Here is an 18,057-nt window from a genome sequence, read left to right on the forward strand (position 1 = left end):
CCCATGCTTCCATACTGGTAAGTGTGCATTCCTCTCCATATCTCCTCAGTTGCCAATTCCTGTTTATTCTGCCTCTGATATATCATCAGGTCCATTTGCTTCTCTCTGTTTCCACTGTCTTGGTAAAGGCCCCCTTTGGCTCTCTCTGGCACGTGTATAGCAGCGTCTTAAATGTGTCCATGCTTCCAGGTTATCACGTAGTTCCAGAGTTGCCTTTCTTCTCACATTTTTCTGCATCTTGTTCCCCTGCTTATGTTCAGTATAGCCCCATCCTTCCATATGTGGTCCTGACTGCTCTCTCGTCTCCCACCATGTTCACTCAGGCCCTCATGCCCCAGCAGCATCAGACTAGACAGAATTCACCACACTGCATGTCGTGCCATGTCTTGGTGCCTCTGTTGACCCCTGGGGCTGGGATTTCCTTCCTCTCCATCTTTGCTTGGTGAACTTCAACCTTCAAGGCTTAGATGCTTCTTCTGTGAAGATCCTTTGTCTGTGAAGCTGTCTCCACTTTTCCCAGGGAGCTGTCTCCACATCTCCCAGTTCTTTATAACACTTTTCACGTGGTTTTTGTATTTCCAGGAACTTGTTCAACATCTGGCACAGAGGAGATGATCTTTTTTTTTTTTTTTTGGTGGCTGCTGAATAAACAAAATGAAATTTACCCTACTTTTGTATCTAAGGCTCTGTCTCTACATAACCCTTAACAACTTATTTCAGCCTTAGCAAGACTAGATTGTTGAACAGTTGATATATTTAATTCATGTAAATGCAATTGTGAAACGTAAGCTTTGACTTGCTGAGTTTACATTTAGCTGACAATTACATCTTAGTACAAAAAGAGAATTCATTTCTCTGGGCTTTTCTTTCTTAAAATATATCCTGAGAGAGGAATTGCACCTGAAAAATTAAGACAGTCTGGTTTGCTTCACATGTTTTCAGCAGATGGGTTGAAGGAACTGAAAGCGTTCTGAGATTTTGCAAAGCATAATTGCTTTAGATTCTGTGTCTACATTGTTCTTAATGTTCTACTTTACAGTCTAATGAAGAAAAAACTGAATAGTGATATGATTCCCTTTTCTGCCTTCGTACGTTATTGGGATTATAAATAGTAGGAAGGAGTATAGTACTTATTTTATGTATATATTCATTCATAAGCTGGTTACATAACCCATTGTCACCATTTTTTACGGTAGGATTATTAAGTTATTATAGGATTATTGGTAGGATATAGTTATTGTGTGACACTTCGGGTTTTCCTTTAAGTTCCAGGTATTGCAGGGTGATGCACGGGTGAGTCTATGATTGCTGCAGTGTGCTCCAGGAGTACATTCCTAGTAATCTGACTGTCTCCACAGGGTGGATTTTGCAGACACACTTCAACTCATTTACAGCTCAGAGTGATGTGAGAGCTGGCGGACAATAAAGATTTAGTAATGCTGTTGGTGTGTTAGGCTGCATGAGGGCATTTTCCTGGATTCTTCCTGGATTTAGTATTATTTCCAAGGGATTTTTCTTTTGCAGTGTTTAATCTGAGATTAAGCAGCATAGCAAAAGAAGACTTAGAATTCTCCTTGCTAAACATTTAAATATTAAACCACTCAGGATACAGTAAAAAGAATGACAATAAAAATTGGAGAAGGTGTTAAACTGATTCCAAACATTAACTGTTTTTAGTGGATTTGGTGGTACAGAGGCATCTATGAAAAATGGTACTATTAAAACAAAAATGAGTTTTAAATATCTTTTTCCCCAACCAAAAGTATACTATGTCATGACATTTCAGCTATTACTCATTAATAATTGCATGATTTGTGAGACAAATCAAACTTAGATCTATAGCCATCAGAGAAATGATCCATCCTCCAGCAGCTTCGACTGTTTGTGGCGGCCTGCACACACTAAGGAGTTGGAATCACTCTTTGTCTTTATTGACTTAGTCCCATCTGCTGGAATCTACGTAAATCCTGCTCAGTCCTTAAGGCACATAACAAGGTCCCTGACTCAGTCCTTAAGGCACATAACTCAATCGTGTGTCTCTGTTACCCTCAGGCTGGGTTAGGTGCCTGTCTATTGCATAAAGACATCACTGTATTTGTCCATCCCACGTTTATAACTACCTGTTCATGTGTCAGTTTCACCATTAGACTATGAGCTCCTTGAGATCAGCGGCTGTTCTTTACTCATCTGTGCCTAACACTCTGTCTTCGCTGTAGTGGTAACTACTGCATGAATGTTGCCATAATGAGTAAAGGAAGCCAAGTCTCAGGAACTAGAATTTTCATTGCTGTGCAGCACCATTGGAAGCTCTTATTTTGAAAAAGTGGATTAACTATAATATCACCTAAATTTTATGAACACATCTGAATCACTGCATTAAACTACTGTGTTTAATTTAGTTCTAAAATAAAAGCAATATCTCTTGTCCTCTAGTTAGTTAAAGGGTATATTTTAAAAACAGAAAGTGGAGGGGAATTAAAATGTGTAGAGAAAGTCATAAGTGTAAATTGCTTCCCAATATAATCTCTTGAGTTCATATTTAATAAAGATAAGTTACTCAATCAACAATTACTCCATGTGTGAGAGTATTCCTACATAAATCACTTAGTTTGGCTTGGATCTAACATTGATAGGACATAATTGATCTTTAAAAGTTTTATGAAGAATCACAGACTGTGAAATTAAAGGCGGTTCTGTTGTCTAACTTTGCCTTCCATCAAGCAGACACCTGTTTTCTTGGTAGTGGAAATCTCATTTTATATGTACTATTGACCAGAACATCAATTAACTCTGTCTCACAATAATTAACATCGTGCTACCTTCTACTTTATATCAGGAAAACCTGCCAGAGGTTTCTAACCTGATACACCGCTGGCTAGGGTTTTTTTCCCACCCCCTTAAATATGTTTAAAGCAGATGTTAAAGCCTTTATTATGTTTTCTGGCTTATGATTTGGTAAACCAGTTTGTCACTTAACCTTGTATATTGCATAGTGTTGTTACATGTGATAAAAGTTGGAAAATATCCAGTGAGCCAGTTTTATTCTACGTTTCTCAATTTACAACCAGCTGTCCTTGAAATTTTACTTTTCTTCTTTTAGAAACTGTTTATTTTTCATTATTCCCATTTTCTGCTTAAGAGTCTATGGATGACCAGCTTAAGACCACTCTGATTGTCCCTACCCATTCAGTGGCTCAAGCAGTGGGAACTTCAGGCCAGTCTTCAGGGGTGGCTGAGCACTCCAGTTTTCAGCAGGGAACTGCTGGATAGGCACAGAGGGCACCTGTGCACCTTCAGACCAACCAGCCTGCGACCTTGGAGTGAGTAGCAGTCAGGTTGGGAGCTGGAGCGTCCCTTCACCCTGAAATCCCTCCTCAGCCATGGCCTTTTCAGCAGTGGCCTGCTGTTCCTTTTCAATCTCTTCAGGATCTCTGTAGAAGCGGAGATCAGGTATGACCTCCCGTGGGGGCTCATGGGAGATGGTACCACATGTGCACAGAACTTCCTGGGCCAGCATCCACCACCTCAGACCCACTGAGTGAGCTCCCTTGTTGTTGCACAGGATGGCAATGTCCACACAGCACAGAGGAGAGTCTGTGTTACACAGAGTGATGGAGGGCAGGTTAACATAAGACACCCATGTGAGAGGCTGGTGACCAGCCCTGGGATCAGTAACTGCTGAAAGTTGTAGCTCCTGGAAGGCTGCCTGGGTCTGGTTAGTAAAGTTCCCAGGAGTGAAGTGACCAGCAATAGGAATGGCTTTAGTGGCAGCAGCAAACTTCAGCACAGCTCCCTGGCCAGTATTTCTGGAAGATATGACCACTGACATCAGCTGGTTTTTCAATGGCAGTAATGGCGTGAGCTGCCAGTGGAAGCTTCTCCCAGATTATCTTCAGATTTATGATGTAGATACCATCACTTTTCCTTTTGTATATGGAAGTCAAGGTTGGTGCCACGTAAGTTGGTTCCTGCTGCAGGGAATTTGCAGACATCCTCCTCCTTCATTTGCAGGACATTAAGGGCTCCGGATATTGTGAAATCTTTCCTTTCAGTTACAATGAGAATTCAGAACTCAGAGATGGACCCCTTTCTGGGTAGCATGTAAAGGTTTTACTTTCTGATTATTTATAAATATTGTCATTATCCCTAGAAAAGAGAATAGTATGTTAAACTGGATGGTACTCAATAGTTAAAGCTTGTAATTGAAATCTTTGGAAGTATTATATGTTTATGTATTGGTCCCACCCATCTAATCTCACGGTCCTTGAGGGCATGTGTGGTAGTTTCCTTGTGCTGCTATAACAAATTACCACAAATTTATTGGCTTAAAACAGCACAAATTTACTATCTTACAGTGCTGGAGGTCAGAAGTCTGAAATGAGTTTCATCGGGCAAAATCAAGGTGTTGGCAGGATTACTTCTGGAAGTTCTATGGCAGAATCCATTTCCTTATCTTTTCTAGCTTCAAGAGGCTGCCTGCACTCCTGGGTTCATGGCCCATTCCTCCGTCTTCAACATCAGCAATCACATCACTCTAACCTCTACTTTGATCACGTTGGGCCCACTCAAACAATCTCCCTATATCAATGCTCTTAATCAAAGCTACAAAATCTTTTTTGTTGTGTGTGTTGGGGTTCCCAAGATCACCCTCAGGTTTGATGTGTTGCTAAGAGGACTCACAGATCTCAGCATATAGTCATAAACATGACTATGATTGATTATGGAGAAAAAATACAAAGCAAAGTCAACCAAGGGAAAAGGCACATGCACGGGGCAAAGTCTGGGGGAAAACAGGTGCAAACTTTCAAGGGTCCTCTCCCAGTGGAGTCACGTAGGATGAGCTTAATTTCCCCAGCAATGAGTTGTGACAATGCATGTAAAATGTTGCTAGCCAGAGACGCTCATTAGAGACTCAGCGCCCAGTGATTTTATTGGGGATGGTCACTTAGGCATCCTTTCCTGCCATGTTCTCAAATTCCAGGCTCCCAGAAGGAAAGCAGGTGTTCGGTATAAGCCATATTGTTTGCACGAACATTTTGGGCACGGTGAGCCACACTTATCAGTTATTGGTGGGAACCCTGCAAAATCTAAATTCCTAGATGCTAGTCAAAGGCTAATCTTGCAAGTAGGGCTTTTCAAGGACAGCAGTTTAGGACTTCTATGTTAACACCTTTCTTCACACCATGTAAAGTACTGTATTTGCAGGTTTCAGGGATTAGGATGTGGACATGTATGGGGGATCATTATTCTGCCTACAGCATATTTATTTTACTTAGTTTTATATTCACAGCTCTAGCCCAGTGCCTTGCATTTAGTGAGCACATGGGAAATGCTTCTTTGTTCATTGACCTGTGGATGGTGATTTGGCACATTGCCTGTGGCTCTGTCTTAGTAAATGGCATTACCATCCATCCAGTACCTGAATAGAAAATCCATTTTGATTCCTCCCTTTTTCTTGCCCTTCATATGCAATCAATCACCAAGTCCTCCTGATTCTACTCTCTAAGTGTTTCTCGATTCCATGCCATTTCCCAGGCTCACTACCAGCACTATAGTCTGGGCCACCATAACTTTTTGACTACTTTTGTCTATAATCTCTAGGCTGGTTTCAAGCAGCTAGTTTTGCTTCCCTCCAATGTATTCTCCAGATAGAAGCAAGTGTGTTCTTTCAGGAACACAAATCTAAGTGCATTACTGCTCTATAGAAACCCTTCAGTGGTCCCTGTCTGCTCCTCTAGACTCAATTTTTACCCTCTTTTACCTTGTACACTCCAGTTTGCTGTCACGTTGAATTTCTCTTGGTTCCTCAAGCAGAACATGCTCCCTCCTTAGCTCTAGGGTCTTACATGAGTTTGTTCCTTTGACCAAACACTTTTCCCCTTCTTTGCCATTCAAGTCCCATTATCCTTTTACTTGAGTCTCAGTGAAAACATTTCTTCCCCAGGGAGATCGTATCAGGCATCTAAACAGGTTGTCCCTCTATTACTTGTTCCTACATACCGTGTACTTTCCCTCTCATTATTCTTATCCCAAAAGTTATTATTTTGTCTGTCTTCCCTGCTAGTTTTTAATCTCTATTATGGTAGAAATTCTGTCTGTTTTGTTCACCATTATATCATTAATATCTAGTACCTGGAATTGGACATAGTAAATTTTCAATAAATATTGCCTAAATGAGTGAACGAATTAGTGCTAAATTTTTAAGAATGATTGCACAGCTGCTTTGAAAAACAGTTTGGCAGTTCCTTAAAAGGTTAAACATAAGAGTTACCATATGACCCAGTAATTCCACTTCTACGTATATACCCAAGAGAAATGAACACATAACCTCCACAAAAACTTGTACATAAAATTTCAGAGCAGCATATTATTATCATAATAACCAAAAAGTAGAAACAACTCAAATTTCCATCAACTGATGAATGGACAAATAAAATGTGGTATATCCGCACAATGAAATATTATTTGCCCATAAAAAGGAATGAAGTTCTGATACATGCCACAACATGGATGAACCTCAAAAACAAGCAAAGTGAAAGAAGCCAGTCACAAAAGACCACATATTGTATAATATATATGAGATGTCCAGAACAGGTAAATTTACAGATTTACAGAATAGACAAATTTACAGAGACAAAAAGTAAATTAGTGATTGCCTAGGGAAGTTGGGAAGAAATGGGGAGTGACTGCTAATGATTGTGGGGGTTTCTTTTTTGAGTTGATAAAAATGTTCTAAAATTGTTTATGGTGGTAGTTGCGCAATTCTGTGAATGTACTAAAAACCACTGAGTTGTATATTTTAAATTTGTGAATTGTATAGTATGTGAAGTATTTGTCAATAAAACCATTATATAAAAAAATAGTGATTGAAAACTCACCAATGTATCATTCAACTCCGAAAGAGAGCTGAGGGTGATTATGTCTTATCTAGATTGAAGAGAATATTGAGCTCAAGAAATACTAGTTGAATGAGTGAATGGCTTATCATTCTTTCTTGACTGAAATGTCTGGCTGGCTAGTTCACCTCACAACTCGAACAATCACATAAGTGCTTTTCCTTGGGACAGTCGTCGTACTTTGGTATAGAACAGAGGGCTTTATGTAAATTTTGTCACATGAAATATTAAAAAAGAAGTAACTTAAGGATCGAGAGTTAAAAAAATTAATACTTTTGACAAATAAAAATGGCAAGCAATAGGATATATTGGAGAATATGAGAAAGCCATTTGGTATAAACCTAATTCAGCCTGACCTTGTCTTTCCAAAAGGTCTTGACCGTGGCTGTTGAGCATGCATTGTATGTCTGCTTTAGATTTTCCCTATGGCAAGAGCAAAAGGCCCTTGAGGTAAAGGTGCAACTTCCCTCCCCCTCCCAACGTTGGCATCTCCTTAAGGATTACGCATCTTTCCTTAGGCTAGAAACTGATTGCTGCGCTCACCTGTGACTGCCCAGCTCGAGACAATAGACTTGCCTCCTGCTACACCCACCAAGATAGCAGACCCACTACCTGCTGTGTCCATCGAGCCCTGTGCCTTCAGGGCAATCTTGTGACTATTGTGGGAGGGACATTTCAATCATATGTAAAGCACTCTCTTTGGGGGTATATAACCACTCTGTACACCTCATTTCTTTGGTGCCCTTTCTTCCTGTGGGAAGAAAGGCCCCGGGCCATGGTCCTCAGATTTCAGCTCAGAATAAACTCACCCAAATTTTCATTTACAGATTGGTTATGGATTATTTTCGTTGACACTTTTTACTGATTCATCAAAAACCCTCATAAATGAAACAGTGTCTCCCCACTATTAGATACAGAAGGATATGACTGATTTAGGCTGAGGTGCCAGTAGTTTTAGTCGCTCACTCACTATTGCTTTTGCACTGCAAGTGCAACATCAACCCAATGAAAAAGGCAAAGAGCTCTTCCTATTATTATGAAACTAGTTCTGACTGATGTTCCCCTGAAAGCATCTTGAGGACTCCTAGTGGGTCTGTAGACCACACTTTGAGAACTGTTGACCTCAGCGATATAAATCACAGAAGCCTTAATAACAAGGGTCCTGAATGTGTTCACAGATCTCCCTGATACTAGGTTGTGCCCCAGGGGTCTTTACTTCTAGGGTTGATAATCATCTCAATCAAGTTGGAAATTATTTGGTCAAGTTTCTCCTTAATGTGGTACCCTTCTAATTAAGGGGACAGCATTGCTAATTGCTAAATTAGCATTTCCTTGCTTTTTGCTGTTAGAGGATACATACCAGCAATCACTTCAAGCTTGTTTATCTTAGGTCTTAATTCTTTTTTTCTCTTCTCAGCTCCCTTATCTAGAATAGTGAGATAAGGCAGCTAAGGAGGTAGAGAGGGAGTCAGGCGACTTTGTGATAAGTACCCTTTTGTGGCTTGAGAAGTTCACAAAACTCTTTTCTGATTATCTTTTCTGGGAAGCTTTCTGGATGCTCTATGATAATTGATTGGAGATGGATTGAAACATATTCTGGCTGCCCTACATCTGGGAACTGAGAGGCCAGCCACCAAATTCTTATTGGAGTTTAAAAGATGGCATTCAGAGCTTACTTGTGGGCATAGTTAGATTCAGCACATGAATAATTCTCCCAGCAATGACAGAAGGGAGAAACTGCCAAACCATTCTGTAATTTGCACATAGGTTTTCTGATTAAGCCACCATAATTTGTGACAACTCTGAAGGATAATGTGTCATTGGCAGGTTAGAGTTTTGCATCGTGTTAACGTTGTCTTTGTTTAACTTTTTACTACCCCCTTCTTTGGGGAACACTGAAATTCTTCTTTGTGTTGCAGAAGATTTCTCAGTGTGGCCAGATGGTATTTAAAGAGCCTAATGAGAAAGATGCCTTGGCTCCAAGTGGCAATGTCAAAAGACACATCGCAGCTGCCCAGTCTCAGAGGTCTGGAATGAGACCGACACTCCCAATTACTGCCCAGTGTCGCGTTGTCACTACTGCCTTCTCAGCATCCTGCCTCCTCAAGCAGTATTCACGCCTCTCTTCATCTGTTCAAGTGGGTGCTTTGGCATGAAGGAAGCTGCGTGTTATCTCCCTCATGCATCTTGCTGTCCTTGGCACATTTGTTGTTTGTTGTTGGTGGTGCCAGGGCTCAGCTGTTACATGACAGGATTTGATAGAGTGAATCAATTGTTGCTGTTCTTTCTTCTTGAAATACCCATCAGACTTTGCACTTTCCCTTTAAAATGAAGGCTGCTTTGTAATAATTACTACCGGGAACAAGAAAAATAGGACACAAGACATTTATATCATTTTCACATTTGATCATGTTGGATGAATTGTCAGGAGAAAAAGAAGTCTTGATTTTTCACAGCGTTAATTTAGATGGGAACAGAGTTCCCAGAAATATCAGTTTATGGAAATTTAGGATTAAGGGTATACTGATTTGGCCTTAGCTTTTGAAACTGCTTAGAAAGACAGAAAGGGAGCGAGTTCATTACTTTCAGCTTTCTTCTCTCCCAGAAGGGCAGAGCCCACAAAGGAGTCCTTTCTGGGAGTCCAGGAGATTGCTTTTCACTTGAGTGTTATTGGAAATTTTCTGTAGATGGTGGATCTGAAAAATCTTGAGGTCAGGGTTGAGGATTTGTGATCTAAACATTCTTGACCCTGCTTCCTATAAAACCACAAATTAATATTGCCAGAACTCATCGCCACAGGAGAGCCATCCGGCTGTCCAGCAGATAAAATTGAGTAATAAATTCAGAAAGTTGAATGTTCCTTATTTTTGAACATTTGAGTTAAATCTTTTATGCCTGATAGTGTTATTCAAATCTAAACCCACTCTAGGTTTATAAACTATAATAAGAAAACTCCAACTTTGTAAAGTTTTTAGAATGATGTTTAAATTATGGCTGACTCTACTTAATGGCTTAAAAAAAAAAAAAAAAGCAAGGGGAAAACTAGAACATACTCATGGCCTACCTTTGTCTGTGGTTCACCTTCTGTGAGGAGGCTTCCACAGCACCGTGCGAACAGGGATATGTTAAAAAACAGAAGCTGCTTTAGATCAGTGGGTCCTTTTATCTGGACTAAAGGTCAAAACTAGCAGTCAGCTAGTTTGACCAGTTCTACGACCTTGGACAAAGTCACCTCTCCATGCCTTAGTTTCCTCAACTGAAATGGGGATTATAATAGTGCTATCTCAGAAAATTGTGAAGGATTCGGTGAGTAAATATAATAAAGCATAGAACAGTGCCAGACACAGACTAAATACTGCCTAATTGTTAGTTTTTGTTGTATTGTAACAATAATTGTATAATTGTTGCAACCGAGGTGATGCGAGGTATCCAAGAAAAAAGGCAAGTAGAGAGGACCGAGAGAAAGAGGGAAGGTGAGAGAGACGGGATCTTTCCCATGATGGGCAAAGGGAGAGAGGTTGGTGGGTCCCAGTGCTGTGTCCTCTGGCACTGTTCTTTGGAAACAAACTCTCCGAGTGGGTAGAGAGATTTCTTGAAGGAGAGGACTGCACGGTGCACACAGGCAGGCTTCGCTTTGGGCACAGGACATCCCAGCCTTGCCAAAGACTCCCCTGTCCCAGTCATCGCAGCCAGGTCTCAGCAGTAATTAGTGAAGATGGAGGAGCCAGCCCCGGAGGGGGCAAGAGGGTTCCTCCCTACCCTTGGTTCTGTAACACACACCACCTCTGCGCATTCTGGACGGAGAGAAAACTCAGTAGGCTGCGTATGCAGAGTTGGATGTAGTTTACCTAAAGATAATAAAGAAATTCAATGTTTTCTGTGCACCTGGGTTGTGGACTGAGATTTCTACCCACTGCCTTAATTGGTCCTTGTGATGATATTATTCATAGAGATGTTCTTTCGATATTTCACCTAATGTCCTGTTTTCCAAAGTATATTATGTCTTTGATGGCAGAGACCATTTAAAAATTTCTGTACTCATCCTCCACTCTGCCTCGCATACCATTCTCTGCACAGTGAGTGTTTAGTAAATAGTGATGTGCGCCCCAGAGCCACCAGGACAGTGGTCCTCATCTACTGTGCTGGGTACAGAGGTGACCACATTCCTGCACCAAATTCCATGACACAACATTTCTATCAAAGTACAACATTTTTGTCTTTGCTATGACTGAATGCTGTCACTCAGAACTCGGTGAGATGTAATGTAGAGTGAATGGGCTGTGTGATGCAATTTAGTCAATACAAACTGGCTTTAAAGAAAGAGCATGTGTATGTTGGGACCCATGAGATCTTTTGCACCATGAGGCTATAAGAGGATAAGGTCAGGGCAAGAGGCAGCTCTATTTAAACAGCCCTGTAGAAAGCCTTCTAGAAAGACTAGAAGGGAATGAATGAAGCTTTTCCCAGCTACGAGGGAAGCTTTAATGGAACCTGTGAGATGTTGTTATATTGCAATAATGATTTCCGTGTTATTGTCTATGACTTTGACGATGATGATGTTGGTATTTAATCCCTTCAAGTATGCTGTCCAAATTCTAGAACTCAAGAGTGTGACAAATGCTACAGGTTGAGAACTACTGCTTTGGGACAATTATATCCTAAAAAATATAGTGTGAGGCACTTGAATGGTAGGTTCTTGATTCTTTCCATATCGTCCTGTTTGGCCAAAAAGAGGCATCTCAACTGGATTACCTAACACCTCCTGTCTACTGTCAAGTGGTCAAGCAGATCCTGAGTGGCTGCTAGGCTGACTTGCCACATTTCCACAGATGCCTTTGGTAAAGAGACAACAAGCCCAGATGTATTAGACAGTTTATGCGTGAGCTTAATATTTACATGGGTTTCCCTTGCTCCCAGGTCCCTTGGCTGGTGCATGGGCCCAGGTGGATATGGGGCACACACAAGGGTATGTGTCACAGCAGAGGAACCCTGAGCTCAGGAAACCCCTAAGCTTATAAGGGACTGCTGCCACACCTGCCCAATCTTTGTCCCCAAGGAAGACAGTGTTTTTATACCTTGAAATGCACGCAAATCTTCTCTGAGGAAAGCAGGGAGACTTTATCATCCTGGTGTGCGTAAATAAATCTGCTTCCTGACCAGGAGAGCGACCCTCTCTCTAGCTTCCACGACTGTTTGTGATGCAAACAGCTCTGAACAAAACCGTTATTGAGCAATCTTCCAGGTGCAATGCTCTGGCTTCTGCACCGTGGAAGAAGCAATAGAGAGCATCAGGTCAGGATCTGAGTTTGGGCGCTGCTACTGACTAGCTGGTCCATTTTAGGAAAGTTATTTAACTTCCCTGTAAAACGGGGAATGGTATTTGCCTCCTTGGAGAGCTATTGAAAAAATAAAATTAGATAGTGTATTTAAAGCACTTTGTATTGTATTTAGCACAGTAAGGGGGACACATCGTAAAAGTCAGGCCTACATTATGCCGAGAGTACAGAACGCTTGGTTAGCAGGAGCTTAAAAATCAGGGGTTTTATTTTCTTATGTAAGAACAAGGCCAGAGATAGACAGCCCAGAACTGGTCCAGCCGCCCCCAGTGCTGCCTGTGACAGGCTTGCTCTGCTTTCTCACTGCTCTGCTTAGCACGCTGCTCCTGTTACGGTGGCAATGATTGCTGTTCCCTAACCCTAAATCTGCATTCCAGGAAGGAAGAAGGTGGAAGGACCAAACACCTTCTACTTGCAGGCTTTGCATTTTTATTCTGGGGGCAATGCCCTCCTCAGGGACCTCGTCCATATGTAATTGGCAGATTTGGGGTTACATGACCACTCTTAGCTGGGAGCTTAGAGATTTTTAGTTAGACACACAGCTGTCCCAAACCAAACAGAAGTCCTGTTAGAAAGGAAGAAGGTGGAATGGATCTTGGTAGACAGCTGGCAGTGTCTGCCGCAGACGTAATCCCTATGTTCAAGCTGTTCGCCTTTCAATATGGAGCCTCAGTGAGCAAAACGAACTCTCATCCTGGCAGTCACAGACTCTAGCTGGTGTCTAGCTGCTTTCTATTAGGTGCTTATATTTAAATTTGAAAAGGTTAATTCTACTTGAGGCAGTGGTCAAAGGACAGCTATATTCCTAGCTTCTAGATTTTAGACACTGTGAATAGCGTTATTTGGTGATGTCTAAAATGGAACAGAATTAACATATTACGGTTAATTAGGCTTACTGGAAAGCCTTAATGCCCCTAACACAGGTAGCCTAATGACTTATATTTTAATTTCCTCTTCTTCATTAACAGGTACTAAGGGGCGTCTTCAATGAATTGGTTCTCAGCATTTTGGCTTTAACTTCTGTTTCCATGTTTATACTATCAAGAGTTGGTCAGCTGGGTATCAAGTCAATCTGTGTAGCCAAGTTTCTTGGATGTGAATTAACCTATTAAATTCAGGAACATTTATTTCAGCCATTTTCTCTGGTATACTGGTTACTAAAATGTATTTCTCGTTCCTTAACAAGAGGATACTGAAAACAACTTATCCTAATTTTGATGACTCAGAATCACCTTTCGAGCATCAGTCATGAAATTTTATAGCCATACACATTGATATAAAACTCCCATTGTCAACTTATTCTTTGCTTACTTGCTTCTTTCTCATGGAATGAAGCTTGTTTAATTGTGAGACCCTTTGGGCCAGGGTAATAGGCCCCCTTCAAGAGCCTGCATCATCCTCAAAGAAGTTATCAGTGTCTTCACTCTTGCTCCTTTTGTTCTTGACTTTTCATCGCCATTCAAGTTATTTTTCAGGTCTGTAACATCTATTGTTGGACCACAAGCACCAACCTATGAACTTGCACCCATCCCCCTTCTCACTTGTACTAATTTCATTAATGAAGTGAGAAGGGGAATCTCCCTCACCTTTCAAAGAATTTTGGAGGTGTTTTGAGTGGGCTTACTCCAGAGTAGAGGTTGGCAAGCGTTTTCTGGGAAGGGCAGTTAGTACAATTTTTAGTCTTTGTGGGCCACATACAGCCTCTGTCACAAACCTCCCCCTCCTCCTTCTTTCTTTCATTCTCAGCTTGGAGGGCCATACAAAAATAGACATGGGTCAGAGCGGGCCTGCAGCTGAATTTTGCTACTCCTTGCTCCAAAACATACAGTACTTTACCATTACAGCAGTCGTCTCCAAAATTTTTTGAAAGTAGACCCTTATTATTAAAAATGCTTTGATGGGGACTGGCTCTGTGGCATAGTGGTTAAGTTCGCATGCTCTGCTTCAGCAGCCCGGGGTTTGCAGGTTTGGATCCCACACCTTACTTACACACTGCTTATCAAGCCATGCTGTGGCGGCCTCCCATGTACAAAATGAAGGAAGATTGGCACGGAATGTACTCAGATTATTTTTATCTATAAAATATGTGCATGTTTTTATAAAACTAATCACAGACTTTGCAAAACAGGCAAAAAGATAGAAAAGCATGAGATGAAAAGTGGATATAAATAAAAGCTCTAGAATTTCTTCCTGTGCCTCAGGAGATCATCTTGCCCACTTCTGGGGGAAGCTGCATTTCATCCTTGACTTCTCTCTATTAGAGGAAAAAGATGACACTTGTCACATGACACCAGCCCTACAATTTTCCAGAAGATCTTAATACCATCTTTTGCCCTGAGTCTACTTAAACCCAAGGGAACTTGATTCATTGGGACCTGTCAAAATAAAGGTGGAAACACATTACAAGAATAGACAAAAAAAATCAGTTCTCTAACTATACAAAGAACAGACTATGATCAAAGAGAAGCTCCTCAAGACCATGGAATTCTCCTTCAGCAGCATGATTTATTGACTATTTTTCACCAGTGAATATGCGGTCTTCTAATGTGATACCGTGCTTGAAATGCCAAGGCCCCCTTTCAGGAAACAGCATACAACACATGTAAACGCATTTACTTAGAAAACTGGACTTTTTAGGAAGCCACAGTCTGGAACCCAGGTCACTTTCAAATTGTTTTCTAAGAATCATTATTGAACATGTCCTGTATCAGACCCCTAGATTCTTTTTTCTTTTTAAAAAGTCAAGTTTTTTTTTGTTTTTAAAGATTGGCCCTGAGCTAACGTCTGTTGCTAGTCCCTTTTTTTTTTCTTCATCTCCCCAAAACTCCCTAGTACATAGTTCTACATTCTAGTTGTGAGTGCCTCTGGTTGTGCTATGTGGAATGCTGCCTCAGCATGGCCTGAGGAGCAGTGATAGGTCAGTGCCCAGGATCCTAACCACCGAAACCCTCGGCTGCCAAAGCAGAGTGTGTGAACATAACCACTCAGCGACCAGGCTGGCCAGCCCCCAGACCCCTAGATTCTTAATCTTGGGTTCATGGATTCCATAAGTGGCTGTGGATGAATTTTAGGGTATCAATGAACACATCAAAATTTTTATGCATGATGGAGCTTGTGGATGTAATATGTGCGCATTTCTGAGACTATGGCCATAACTATCTATTTAGAAGACAGAAATCACACCAGCTATTTTACTAGACAGAATTTAATATAAAGAACCGTTGGCGTAAAACTATTAAGGTAACTAAAAAGGCAAATTAGAGAATTTGAAGTTATCACAGAGGTAGCAATTGCAGGAAGCTGCGCCTACTCTCAGAGAAACAACAGAAAGGAGCAGAAATAATTAAAATTCGGAAACTTGGGGACGGCGTCCTACAAGACCTGAAACTAAGATCTCGCGAGAGCCGCTGCTCGTGCGGTGCACGACCCAGACCTCCTGGGAGAAACAGCGGGCAGCTGGCGCTGGGGCTCTAAGCGGGCCCCGTGGGCTGGTTCTGAGTTGGAACCTCTTCACTCTAGCCTCAACTGCAGCTTCCCAAACCAGCTGCCCGGGTTGGAGCGTGAAAGCGTTGCTGCGGTGGTGCTCAAAGAACTGCAAACCGGCTGGAGTAAGCAAGACCCTTCCTCCTCCTCCCATCTTGCAGTCTCCCTAAGGAGCCCCCTATTGGTGGACTCTAACCCGCTTTGGCTCGCCAGGAAAGTGGTCTGCAGCATCGCAAAACCGGGTGGATTTAAAGCTCGGCAGTAATAGCTTCATTGCCGGAGCAGCGGACCATAGATTTAACCAAATGCATTTTTTTTTTTTTTTGAGGAAGATTAGCCCTCAGCTAACATCCGCCACCAATCCTCCTCTTTTTGCTGAGGAAGACTGGCCCTGAGCACACATCCGTGCCCATCTTCCTTTACTTTATAGGTGGGAGGCCTGCCACAGCATGGCTTGCCAAGCCGTGCTATGTCCTCACCCGGGATCCGAACCTGTGAACCCTGGGCCGCTGAAGCGGAACATGAGAACTTAACCAGGGCGTCCCTAACCAAATTCTTAAAGCGGACGTGAACTCCAAAGGTAAAACCTCTACTTTCTATTTCTTAATATTTGAGGAAGAGGTTTATTTTCTGTATGGAGGTGTTGCTTCGTAGGTGAAGATAAATGAGTCTGGATATTCTGAAGTATTTCGTTCTCTGGGTTCTGGTATCACAGAATGCAAACCAACCAGTAATTAATCTATTATGAACGTTCTGGAACTAAACTTTTAAAGTTATGTGGCGAAGTCCCACTTCTTTTCCATTAATGTTCTGCTGCGTCGCTTTGGCTTTGTCTGCAAAGTGATTTTGTTTCTTAGGACAGCGTAGTGCACACCATCTCTGGTGGGCTCCAGCACCGGGATCCCCAAGGGGCCTGTCTGTGCTGCTTTCCTGCCCTCCCGGCCATGGCTGCTGCAGAGCTTAGAGGCATCTGAAGGGCTGAACTAATCCCCCACCCCTGCCAGTTAAGTGGTCCAAATTTAGAAAGAGGGCATCTCTCTCAGGTGGTGAAGTTGGGAGATGTGAATGAGAAGCTGCTGGCAGCCCTGTTCTTCCCCATGAAGACAGAATTCGGCCAACACGGTGAGGGAAGCAGAGAGGTGCCAGTGCCAGAGTCTCGCAACTTTCCAGCCCTGGCCCAGTGCCCCTGAACCAGCTGCACCAACCCTTGAGAACACACTTTGCTTGTGTGAGTCAAGCTTCTTTTCTTCTTCCTCTTAGCTTGTTGAGGTTGGTTTTCTATCACTGGTGCCTGCCTCCAGCAGCTCTGTGGGGCTGCTTTTGTACACACCATTTAGACAATTAATCTCCCAGGGACTCTGCTGCCATAGCGGTCAAAGGCTGATGGAACTCACCTCCAAGGTTGTTTGAGGAGTAAATGAGGAAATGTGTGTCAAGCACTTAGCCTGTCATAAAGGACACATTAGAAAAACTTGTGGTGGACTCGGCTGTATCATCAAGAGCCTGGCTTGTCACTAGACTGTGCTCGTATGGCAGTTTGTCCCTGTGTCTCTTAAGCTGCTCTATCACACCATTTGGTTTGCCCTTTTCATGACACCCTGATGCTGTCAAGGACCAACAAAGTTTGCGGAGGTAGCTGTTAACCCAGCAGTGTATAATTTCTTCAAAGACATTCACCTAAGTTTAGTGCAGGTGTCTGTGGGGGCAGCCTCCCTTTAGGCTTTAAGGTTGTTTCTCTTTTTCTCCTGCTGGGCGTCACTGCTGTTCTTCTGTCTTCTCTGCTACCGCGGTCAGCGGAGGGATCCCTGTTGTTGTTTCTAATTGGTGATGTTAAGCCTGCCCATTTGAGTCTGTCTTCTCTCAATCTTTTCCTTTTGTTAGGTTTCTTCCTAATCTTACTACTTCTCTTTTGCTTCTTGGCTCCTTATATGAAAAGTCTGGTTATGTATGTAGATACGCATACATTGTATTTCGGAATATCGGTGTAATGATTTTCAGTGAGAATTATAACTCTCGTGCAGACCAGCATATTCTTGCTGGCATGAGATAGGAAGCTAAATTATAATCAGAAAGTTGCTTGGTGACCCAGGAATCAATGTAAGAGACATAATATGAGCCCCTCACGCTCCCCATGTAGCTGTTTCACTCAGCCTTCATTGCTGCAGGCTTGAGCGGGTAAAAGTACTTTGTTATTCAGAAATTATTTTTGCATTAATATCAAACTGGACAGCTAAAGATTATAGGATCACTGCTGCTTAAGATGAATACTTAAAAAATAAAACAAAGTTGTTTTATGTGTGTGAACAACTCTCTCTGCCTCATAAATACAGAGAAATAAGGAT

At 42.0% G+C, this 18,057-nt stretch overlaps 1 long non-coding RNA gene and 1 pseudogene across 1 annotated transcript in view; one reads left to right on the forward strand and one right to left on the reverse strand.

Moving 5' to 3' along the window:
* Window positions 1–3,134: 3,134 nt before the first annotated feature.
* LOC100070150 (small ribosomal subunit protein uS2 pseudogene) lies at window positions 3,135–5,436 on the reverse strand (annotated as a pseudogene).
* Window positions 5,437–15,649: 10,213 nt separating this feature from the next.
* LOC111769355 (uncharacterized) overlaps window positions 15,650–18,057 on the forward strand; it is a 218,751-nt gene continuing 216,343 nt past the window's right edge. The window contains exons 1-2 of the long non-coding RNA XR_011430089.1: window positions 15,650–15,840; window positions 16,146–16,295. This is a non-coding gene — a long non-coding RNA (uncharacterized lncRNA). The remainder of the gene's footprint in view (window positions 15,841–16,145; window positions 16,296–18,057) is intronic.

The sequence above is a fragment of the Equus caballus genome, chromosome 20 (genome assembly GCF_041296265.1).
Source record: "Equus caballus isolate H_3958 breed thoroughbred chromosome 20, TB-T2T, whole genome shotgun sequence".
In the NCBI taxonomy this organism is placed as follows: Eukaryota; Metazoa; Chordata; class Mammalia; order Perissodactyla; family Equidae; genus Equus; species Equus caballus.